Here is a 10,222-nt window from a genome sequence, read left to right on the forward strand (position 1 = left end):
AACACAATCACCACTTGATAGTATTCCTATATGATGTCATCACTAATCCATCATTGTTTTCAACATAAATTTTACCACTAGCAACTTGTGTACTTGAGGATAATAATTTTTCAACCATACAATTTCTTATATCATCAATGAAATCAATGCACCTATATGTATGTTGCATGTTAACCAAATTAAATTTTTCCTATATCAAACTTAAATCAGCTTCATAAGTTGCAAGGAACATATCAATATAGGTAGCTGTGTAGATAAAAAAATCAATTGGAATATTGTAAAAAGCAACAACAAAACTATGACTAAACTCCATGCTAGATTCTCTCTCTTGCCATTTTATGTCTTTCAATTCTTCAACAAGAGGAGCATGGTCTAAAGTGAATTCCTCTTCAAATGCAACCACAAAATAATTCCAAGACGAAAAGGAATGCTTTGAGAAAACATCATACCAATTATTTTCCTCTCCACTTAGTGACCTAATAAAGAATCTCATCTACATTTCCTCATTTTCAAATTGACATTTTTCTTCAAAATCTAAAAATGACTTTTGTGTCCTCTATCATATCCATCAAACCTAGGCATCATATACATACATACATACATACATACATACATACATACATGTATATATATGTGTCTCTGTGTGTGTATATGTATATATGTATATATATACATATATGTATATGTATGTACGTATATATGTATACATATGTACACATACACACACACATAACTTGAAATTATTCATGAAGCATGAAAGGAAACAACAAAACTTTGTTCTTTGATAGTTGAGTCACTACCTCAAAACAACGAGGAAATACTTGAAGCACATAGACCTCTAGGGAACAAATTTTAATTTTGGGTCATTGTCACTACTAAGTCTTCTATCACTCTTGAACCCAATAACCCTTGTCATATTTTTAATGTCATTCTATTGGCATATTTTAATGAGACATCAACTTTAATGCAAAACAAAATGTAAACTATTTATCTCCTCTAGCTACCAAGGTTATCAAAACATTCTTTCACATTTGATATCTCTAACAATGGTGCCTATATTTCATATGAGCTATGTAAGGGTCGTGTAAAACAAATTGTTCTTGGTCCAACGAGATTCTATGGGACCAAATATCAATTTTGGTTCGGCTATAATTATTTTTTAATTATATATTTTAGGCAAGTTTAATATATGTTGAAATATAACCCTAGGAAAACCCTTCTAAGTATAAGTTGAGCTTGAATTACATGATATCTAATCCAATCTCATACTATTATCCATTAAACCTCCACAAATTATTGATGAGATTATTTCATGTGCATGACAAAAAACCTAGCCTCGTAGATAAGATTTGGTTCCAGGAAATGGAGTTGTAGTTTTTAGAACTAATAGATTGGTGTTAATACAAAGAACTATTTTTACTCTAGTCATTACCAATGAAATGAACCTAGTACACATTTGAAATGCCTATGCAATTTATTTACCTGCTTTTTGTGTATTGTGCTGGGTAAGTTTGGTATCTCATCAACTTATGACAACAAATTGAAGTCATTTTTTGAGGAAGAATTTTACTCTAGCAATTGTTGGTCGAGTATGAGCCCAATGCATATTTGAAATTCCTTTTCAACTTGTTTACAACTTTCTTGTTGTATATTATGTTTGGTAAGTATTGTATCTTGTCAACTTATGCTAACATATTGGTGTCGTTGTTGAGGAATTATTTTACTCTAATAATTGGCGGTGAGGTGTTAGCTTGTAACATATTTGAAATTCTTGTACAACTTGTTTCTCATTTTTCATAGTGGATTTATGTTGGGTAAGTTTGGAATCCCATCAACATATGTCGGTAGATATATACATGCATAAATATGTATACATACATACATACATACATACATACATACATACATATATATATATATATATATAGTGACGTAAATTATCACTGGGCCAATTTACACCTCATGTTTGTGCCCCTACTTTAGTGCGTTCCCCTCATCTCCTATCCAAGTCCATTCAATGCCTTAACTCTAGTTTTGATGCCATATACACCTACCAAATGACTCTCTGGAGGGGTATCCTCCTCTTTGGGCGTAAATTTTGGTCCCTAATTAAGGAGGACCAAGGTGCTAGGCCTAGAACGCCCAACTCCCTAGTCCCCCTCGATGGGGCTCAATTTTCAAGAGATGGGAGGGATCTATCTCTCAAAAGGAAATGAAATTGGTGGCTCTATATGACCGTTGGAGGTCGGCCTAATTAGTAAATTAACCTAGGATATCATATATAAAGACATTAATCAATTCATTTCAACCTAAGTCTCCATATCCAAGCAATCAAGCATTCATCATCAAGCATTTTCAGAGATCTTCAAGGCTGCATGCTCTTCATTCAACCAATATGGAGCAAAATTACATCATTCATATGCAAGCATGTATGTGTGATTGTGGTTTTGTCATGTTCATTCCATTTCATACAACACATGTGATTACATTCAAGAAGAAAAACATCATTATCAACAATTGCAGGTATATCTTTCCATGATTTATTTCAATATAATGCAATATTTCATTCAAGGTTAATTCCTAAACTAGGGTTTGACTTAGGCAAACCCCTATTTCCCCTTCTTTCTGTTTGTAGGAAGAAGGTACAAAGATGTGATCTTTGGGATTAGCTTTATTTGTAGAGATGAACAGATTCCCCTTTGGATGGAGAAAAGTGCAGAGGATCAGTGTGACAAGCATATTGGTTCCAACATTTTAGGAGCTCCTTCTGGGAACAGATTAGAATATTCTTACATTGCTCAAATCTAGGTTTGTGGCTTGATCTGGTGACTGTAGCTCATTGTTCATGCATAATTACTTCAATTCCAACACATGTACCCTAATTTCAATATTTTACAATTCAACCTAAAAGAGGGCAATCGATTCAAATCCAGTAAACCTTATAAGGATTCTTAGCCCTATCCTTGTTGATTTGTGGATAGATCTATCGGGTTTATCCCTCTTTTAATGTAATGGTCCCTAAGTAAAAATTTAATGGTTTTCATATATCTAATTATGGAAACCCTAATTTTCACCATTACAATATATACATGGATATATTTGTTGCAAGTTGTGTGCCCTTGGTCTCCTTGTGTTGTGCAGCATAGAGCTTGGGCTTTTCACATGGATTAACCACCTCCTGTGGATTCTATAAGTCTAGTGGTTGTATCAGGCATTAACAGGTCAATCTTTTGGTGCAACGACAACCATACTTGTAAAAATTGGTATGAGTTCAAGGTTCCTCTTGAGTAAGCTTAACCACATGAGGTAGATCTCATATGGCACAAGTTGTGCATTAAAAAGTTATGATCTTTGATGGTATAAAATTTTCATACTAGGAGGGAATGGAGTCACATTTAGAGACAATGCAGAATGGAACATGGGAAATCATTCAGACTAGATATACACCCGCTTTGGGTGGTCTTTAGACTCTGGAAAAGATAAAGCTAAAGCAGACTAATGTGAATGCTAAAGCTATAATATTCAGTTTATAAGTCATTCAGTGTTTGGAAGAGTAAAAGGATTGAAAGAAGCTAAAGCTATATGGACCAAGCTGTGTTTGGCATATGAAGGAGATCTAAAGACAAATCAGGTTAGGATGTTGAATCCAAAATAGAAGTATGAGTATTTGAGAATGCTTGAAGATGAAGGTGTTGAGAACTATATTCATAGAGTGACTGATCTAGCTAATGGCATTAGAGTTGTCGATGGACATTTGGATGAATGTGATGTTGTTCATAAGATCTTGCTGACTTTGCCTAAATGCTACAAATGAACAAGGTGTGCATTGGAAAGTATAAAGGTAATTTACCTCTGAAATGTTTCTCATGTGGTAGAATTGAGTGTTAGGTCCCGAAGACAACTAAGAGGGGGGGGGGGGGGTTGAATCAGTTGTCTAATAAATTCAAACCAAAAACAACTTAACCAACTTAATGCTTAATACTGGTAAACCAGTTAAGTATGTCGGTAGATAGTGTTAACAGTTAATTGCTATACCGGTAAAGATTAATGCATGAAACATAAACATAAAGTCATCCACAACACATAACACCAATAGTAAGTGTACATAAATGGGGTCTGCGCATGCAGAAAGGCCAACAGCCTAGAGCTCACTGCTCAATCACAAAAAGGGAGTCACACTAACTACAGTTGGATGGTTAAATCCAATAAGAATGTACTACACAAAATAGCATCTTCATATGCTAGATTCAATACCGGTGTAATGCTGATATGCTTTCACAAAAACCTAACTTCACCTTCAAATGATGTCTTCATGTATAGCTTTCCTTCATCTCGCATATACCTTCTCACAATTCTTTTTCACATTCCACATTCGATCTTACAAATAAGATCTTACATTTATACCATAACCAAGACCGATTTTAGTAGGTCGGCTCTACAAGATATTACAATAAAAACATTTTACAAACAATATAATATCTGATGCAATAACCGATTAAACATGTCATCTTAAGCATTTACAACAATAATTAATCATCTCCATAGTGTGCCATGCTAATCTGGAAAAGATAAGCTTGCTGGTGTAACCCTAGGTAACCCTAGACCTATTTGCCGGTAAAAGCAAATATGCAAATATGAATATACCAATGATTAATTCTTCAAAACAAAGTGTTCACACGATGTCTTCGACATTACCAAGTGTCTTCCATATCATTCCAAGTGCCAGTGACCATTATATCTTGTCGGTGAACCATATACCAGTAACTATGTAGTAGTTACTTGCTTGTCGGTGAATGCTGTTGGATCTCCAAAGTGCTAGTGTTTTAGTAGGTGTTGACATCAATGACAAAACCATACCAAAATACCAACAATCTCCCCCTTTGGCATTGATGGCAACACAAGATGGAAAAACCATCAAAGTGCCAAAAACCAACAATCTCCAAAAAGATCATAACCAGAATATAGAGAGTAATATTCTCTCCCAAACAACAATCTATCCCCCTGGGAGCAACATGTGTTATCCAAAGTTCTCTTAAAAGATAATGTGTTTTTCCATAGATATCTCTCCCCCTTTGACATCAAATGCCAAAGTTACAATAACAAAATTAAGTTCATATACAAAATACCAATCAATTCAATATGCCAACTACTCCCCCTGAGAAATAGCTTCCTCATCAAAGACCGAAGTAAAAGATTTCTCTGTAAATTCTGCCGGTTGATGACGATCATCAACTGTTTAAGTCTCTACCGGTGGTGGTATCACTCCAAGCTGATCTCTAAGATATTCAAAAGTCTCCTTAGGCAAAGGTTTTGTGAAAATATCTGCAAGTTGCTCTTTAGTATTCACATAAACCAATTTTATCTCTTTTTCTTCAACTTTTTCCCTTAGAAAATTTAGTTTGATAGAAACATGTTTTGTTTTAGAATGTAATACCAGATTCTTAGATATATCAATTGTTGCAGTGTTATCACAATATATAGTAATAGGTTCCTTGCATTTTACCTTTATGTCTTTCAACATTTTCTTAAGCCATAGTACCTATGTACAGTTAGTTGCTGCCGCAACATATTCTGATTCTGCTGTTGATAAAGATGTACAACTCTGTTTCTTACTCAACCAAGAAAGTAATCTCTTTCCAAGAAAGAATGCTTCATCGGTGGTGCTTTTTCTATCATCCACATCTCTTGCCCAATTTGCATCTATGTATGCACATAGATCAAAATTTTCATCTCTAGGATACCATAATCCAAGATTTGTAGTGCCTTGTAAGTACCAAAAAATCCTTTTTACTGCTGATTCATGATTTTCTCTAGGATTACTTTGAAATCTAGAAACAATACATACTGCATTCATATATAATATTAGGTCTGGTTTGTGTAAAATATAGTAAACCTCCTATCATAGATTTGTATCTAGTTGGATTAACAGGTGTAGATTCATCCCTTTGAGATAATTTGTCATTTGTAGTCATAGGTGTGCTTACCGGTTTAGAGTTCTCCATCCCAAATTTCTTTAGTAACTCTTTCAAGTACTTGGATTGACTCAAAAATATACCTTTGTCAGTATGTGAAATCTGCAATCCTAAAAAGAATTTTATTTCTCCAATCATAGACATTTCAAATTCTTGCTGCATTTTAATAGAAAATTATTTACATAATCCATCTTCTCCCCCAAAGATTATATCATCAATGAATACTTCTATAATCAAGATATCATCATTAGTTATTTTGTAATATAAATTGTTGTTTGCATTTCCTTTAGTAAAACCAATCTTTAAAAGATACTTATCCAATCTTGCATACCAAGCTCTTGGGGCTTGTTTCAATCCATACAGAGCTTTTCTTAACTTGCGAACCATATCATTGTCATCTGTCAAACAAAATCCATCAGATTGTTCAATGTATACTTCCTCTTCAAGATCTCCATTTAAAAATGCACATTTAATATCCATTTGATAAACTTTGTAGTTCTTGTGAGCTGCAAAAGCCAAGAATAATCTGTCTGCCTCAATTTTAGCTACTGGTGCAAAGGTTTCATTGTAATCAACTCCTTCTTTCTGAGAATATCCCTTACACACTAGTCCTGATTTATTTCTCACATCCTTACCATCTTCATTAAGTTTGTTTCTCAATAACCATTTTTTTCCAATTACATTTTTATCTATAGGTCGGGGAACTAATGTCCAAGTATTATTTTTATCAATTTGTTCTAATTCTTCTTCCATAGCTTTAATCCAAAATTTATCTTCACACGCCTCATTAACAGATGATGGTTCAATTTGAGAAATAAGACATACCTCTTCATTTGCCAATCTTCCTCTTGTCATAACTCCTTTAAATTTGTTTCCAATTATCTGATCTTTAGAATGATTCAATCTTACATACCAGGGTGTCTTAGTTTGTTGCTATTCTTCAATTACTGTGGAATCTTCTGATGGTACCGGGGTAACTAGATCTTCATTCTGTACCGGTGGATTTAGTGTAGGTTCATTTGTCACAATTTCTGTTGCCGGTTCACAGTTTATATACCTTGAAGTTCCTCTGAATTGTTCGTCAATTTTTACATTTGCACTCTCAACAATTTTCTGCAATCTCTTGTTAGATGAATAACCAAGAAATATTCCTTCATCACTTCTAGGATCAAATTTGCCAATATACTCATCTCTTCTAATATAACATTTACTTCCAAAAATTCTAAAATACTTAAGAATAGGAGTATTACCAAACCATAGTTCATGAGGGGTCTTACCGGTTTCACCTTTGATGTGAACTTTGTTGAATGTATAGACCGCTGTGCTGACTACTTCTCTCCAATATACATGTGGTAAATTTTCTTCAGATAACATACTTCTTACTGCATCCAAGATAGTTCTATTTTTCCTTTCAACAACTCCATTCTGTTGTGGTGTCCAAGGTGCTGATAGCTGTCTTCTGATTCCATTTACTTCACAGAATGTATTAAAGTCTTTAGATGTAAATTCTCCTCCTTGATCTGATCTTAAACATTTGATTTTCTTACCATTTTCATTTTCAACCATTGCTTTGAATAGTTTGAACTTTCCAAGTGCCTCTGATTTTTCTCTGAGAAAAGTAACCCAACACATTCTAGAATAATCATCAATAATTAGCATGAAATATCTATTACCTTGTAAGCTTTTAGTTCTAGCTGGACCACATAAATCAATGTGAATCAAATCAAGAGCATTATTAGATTTTTCTGGAATACTTTTGAAACTAGCTCTAACTTGTTTTCCAAATTGACATTCCTTACAAAATGTATTCTGAGGTTTGACAATTTTAGGTAGATCTCTAACTACCTTAGAAGTACTGATCTTTACCATGCAATCAAAGTTTACATGATAGAGTCTCTTGTGCCATAACCAACTTTCATCTATATGTGCAATCACGCATGCCTTTTCATTATTATTCAAATGAAAAATATTACCTCTAGTCTGATTACCAGTTGCAATTTCTAAACCAGTTCTATTCATGATTTTGCATTTTCCATTCTTAAATTGTAATTGAAATCCTTTCTCAACTAGTTGACCAACACTCAAAAGATTATGCTTTAATCCTTCAACATAGTAGACATTGTCAGTGTTATGCTTACCATCAAGAGATATTGTACCCTTACCTTTGATTGAACAAGCTTTGTCATCTCCAAATCTTACTAAACCTCCATTGTATTCTTGAAAGTTCAAGAATTTACCTTTGTCTCTTGTCATATGATATGAGCATCCTGAGTCAATGATCCATTCATCCTTTACTTCAACTTTAGCTGCTAGGGCTTGTTCTACCGGTTGAGCAGTAGGTGTCGGTTGATCATCTGTTATAGCAACAAAAACCCATCCATTGTCTGTCGGATCCTCATCAGAATCATCAGTCACACCTTCATCAACAATGTAACAAGATTTGTGTTTGTTCTTCTTAAATCTATATCTTTGATATTCAGGATTAGGCTTGTATGTTCTTCTAGCTTCTTCTCTTAGTCTAGCATGTCTATCAGGGCATCTCGAAGCCATATGTTGAATCTTATTGCAGTTAAAACATTTAAAGGGTGCTTTACCTTCATACTTACTTCCAACTGGACCTTTAGGCATTTTCCTTGCAAATAGTGCTTCAAGTTCTTCAAGCTCTTCATTCTCCTTCCTAGTTTCTTCAAGTTCTCTTGCATAAAAGGCTTTTCAATCTGATTTGCCAAATGATGGAGCAAATGATGTTGATTCTTTAAAGGCCAAATTTGTCTTTATAGTAGCAATAGGACCAAATTCCTCAATTTCAAAAGCTGAAAGTTTTCCAATCAATGAATCCCTAGTTACTGATTTATTAGGTATTGTTCTTAACTCATTTATAGCAGTAACCTTCATTTTATATGTCGGTGGTAATCCTCTTAAAATTTTTGAAACAATTTCATCCTCATTTAAGGTTCCTCCACAACATTTAATACCTAAAACAATTTCATTTACTCTTTCCATAAAAGCAGAAATCCTTTCATCTTCTTCCATTTTCAGATGTTCATACCTGACTCGAAAGCTTTCAAGTTTTGCAATTTTGACTATGTAATCTCCTTCATTCAGTGTTTCCAAATGATCCCAAATAGCTTTAGCAGTAGACCTGTCTGATAATCCTATGATTTGTTGATCTAATAATGTGCTCAAAAGTGCTTCTCTTGCTTTGCAATCATTCTCCTCATCTTTAGCTAAGGTAGTTGAACTGGTCTAACCAGCTACAGTAGCAGTATAACCTTTCTTTGTAACTTCCTAGATGTCTTTACCAATGCAATTTAGATGTGTGTCCATTATGATCTTCCATATCCCATAGTTGGTTCCATCAAGTTTAGGACTGTCCTTCCTGAAATAATTAGTAGTCATTGGATCTCCTCAACTTGTTAAACTTATGCAAAAGAGGACTAAGCTCTGATACCAATTGTTAGGTCCCGGAGACAACTGAGAGGAGGGGGGGGGGTGAATCAGGTGTCTAATAAATTCAAACCAAAAACAACTTAACCAACTTAATGCTTAATACCGGTAAACCAGTTAAGTATGTTGGTAGACAGTGTTAATAGTTAATTGCTATACCGGTAAAGATTAATGCATGAAACATAAACATAAAGTCATCCACAACACATAACACCAATATTTGTACGTGGAAACCCTGTAAGGGGAAAAACCATGGTGGGAAACCTTACCCACAATCAGATGATACTACTATAGATAGTAGGTGTACATAAATGGGGTCTGCACATGTAGAAAGGCCAACAACCTAGAGCTCATTGCTCAATCACAAAAAGGGAGTCACACTAACTACAGTTGGATGGTTAAATCCAATAAGAATATATTGCACAAAATAGCATCTTCATATGTTGGATTCAGTACCGGTGTAATGATGATATGCTTTCACAAAAACCTAGCTTCACCTTCAAATGATGTCTTCGTGTATAGCTCTACTTAATCTCGCATATACCTTCTCACAATTCTTTTTCACATTCCACATTCGATCTTACAAATAAGATCTTACATTTATACCATAACCTAAGACCAATTTTAGTAGGTCAACTCTACAAGATATTACAATAAAAACATTTTACAAATAATATGATATCTGATGCAATAATAGATTAAACATGTCGACTTAAAGCATTTACAACAATAATTAATCATCTCCATAGCGTGCCATGCTAATCTAGAAAAGATAAGCTTGCCGGTGTAACCCTAGGTAACCC

The sequence above is a fragment of the Cryptomeria japonica genome, chromosome 6 (genome assembly GCF_030272615.1).
Source record: "Cryptomeria japonica chromosome 6, Sugi_1.0, whole genome shotgun sequence".
Taxonomy (NCBI): Eukaryota; Viridiplantae; Streptophyta; class Pinopsida; order Cupressales; family Cupressaceae; genus Cryptomeria; species Cryptomeria japonica.